Source organism: Mandrillus leucophaeus, unplaced genomic scaffold (genome assembly GCF_000951045.1).
Source record: "Mandrillus leucophaeus isolate KB7577 unplaced genomic scaffold, Mleu.le_1.0 Scaffold536, whole genome shotgun sequence".
Classification (NCBI taxonomy): domain Eukaryota; kingdom Metazoa; phylum Chordata; class Mammalia; order Primates; family Cercopithecidae; genus Mandrillus; species Mandrillus leucophaeus.
The window spans coordinates 378,852-380,490 of record NW_012105764.1 but is presented as its reverse complement, the minus strand read 5'-3'; the positions used below and the strand labels follow the sequence as shown (position 1 = coordinate 380,490).

Below are 1,639 nucleotides of genomic sequence, written 5' to 3'. Positions count from 1 at the left end.
ATATAAAATATATATATATCATATTTCTTAAAGTGAAAGAAAAATTGCTTTTTTTTAAAAAAGGGCATTTTCCAGGGCCCCACTGCTCTCTCCGGGCGCGCAGAACCCAGCCCCCGGAGCTGTAAACTTTTGGTGCAGATTTGCTTGCAGTCAAAGTAGCATCTTTGAAAGAAAAGGGGCCTTTTTTATTTTATTTTTTAAGTGATTTCTGCCGATCCGATCCCTGGCCTCCTTCTTCGAAGCTGGACTCCCCACCTCCGCCCCTCTTCTCTTTCCCAGTCCCCCCTCCCCTTTGAAAGTGCTTTGAAACCCCCATTAAGAACAGTGTGTGATCAGACTGAGGATTAGGGGAAAAGAACTTCAGCTCTAGGGTGGGGCAAACGGACACAGAAACTGCTTTGTAAAAAACACACAAGACTCCAAATTAAAACACAGCAACAACAACAACAAAAGGAAATAAAAAACTGCCTCTTTTGCCACCTACTTTCAGGTAATGGAAAATGATCGCGACCGCTTGATGACTTTCTTCCTGCGCTGGGTCAGCCTGAGCTTCCAAAAATAAAATAAGTGTGACCTAGGCTGACCACGAAGAACGGAAAAGAGAGAGAGCTGCACTTCCGAACCGCAGAGACCCGGCGCCAGGCAGGGCGACGCTCCCACCCGCTCCGGGCTAGACTGTCCACACGGAGCAGAGGCGGGGACTCCCTCCACCCGGCACCCTGCCTTTTTCTCACCCTGGGGGTCTCCTGCCCCCGAGGCGAGCAACCCGTGTCCCCCAGCCCCACCAGCGCCCCGCCTAGGGACAGCCTCTCTCCGGACTTTGCCTTCCACCAAGAGGAGGAACAGGTTAGAAATGCGGGCGCCTGCAAAGGCGACCTGGAAAATACAAAGTGTCTTTCTCTCCCTCTCTCGCTCTCAGCGCCGAATTCGCGGCCAGTGCACGGCTGTGAGCAGGCTGCGAGCTGTCCTCTGTCCCAACCCCCTAGAGCGCGGGCGCGCGGGGTCGCCTGCCGGGGACACTGCACCGGGTGCATACAGAAGTCCCCGCAGAGGCAGGCCGAGCCCGAGCCCCGGGCAAGACAGGTTCGCGGGGAGCGCCCCGGATCCTCGCGAAGACCCTGCGGGATTTGAGAAGGGGAGGCTCGGGGAGAGACGGACCCAACTCCTGGTCCGGCTGCACCTACTCCATGTTGCCCACAACGCGCCGGCCACGGCGCCAGGAGGGGAAGAGCCAAACGTGCCTCACCGTGATCGCGGCTTTGCACCAACCCCTCTCCCTTGGATTCTCTTCTTTCTGCGATGTGCAAATAAATCCAATCTCGATGCAAACTTTTTTCCCTTTCTTTCCAACCTCTGCTTCAGTCCAACTTCCGAGCAATCGGCGGGAGAAAAAAGGAGGAGAATTCGGAGCCAAATTCCCCGCTGATGTACACTCTGGGGTGCGGGGCTGGAGACGACCCCCCTTCTAGAAGCGCACGCGGAGTATTTCCTCTTTTTTCTCAATGAACAAGAGGCCGAAGCGCCAACGGCAAGTCCCTTTTCCTGGCAGATGAGCGAATGGGAAAAGAAAACGGCCTTACGAAGAACCTAAAGCCAGATCGCCAAGTGGTGCGGCCGCAGCCGCGTCGTAGCCGAGGCT

The 1,639-nt window shown here is 55.5% G+C and overlaps 1 protein-coding gene across 2 annotated transcripts in view; it reads right to left on the bottom strand.

Annotated features, from left to right (window-relative positions):
• SPRY2 (sprouty homolog 2 (Drosophila)) overlaps window positions 1-1,638 on the bottom strand; it is a 10,028-nt gene extending 8,390 nt beyond the window's left edge. The window contains exon 1 of one of the 2 annotated variants that reach the window (XM_011997291.1): window positions 1,247-1,638. The gene's annotated coding sequence lies outside the window, so the exon portion shown is untranslated. Of the gene's footprint in view, window positions 1-484; window positions 738-1,246 lie in introns of those variants that run through there. The other variant, XM_011997294.1, reaches the window with a different exon arrangement.
• Window position 1,639: the final 1 nt, after the last annotated feature.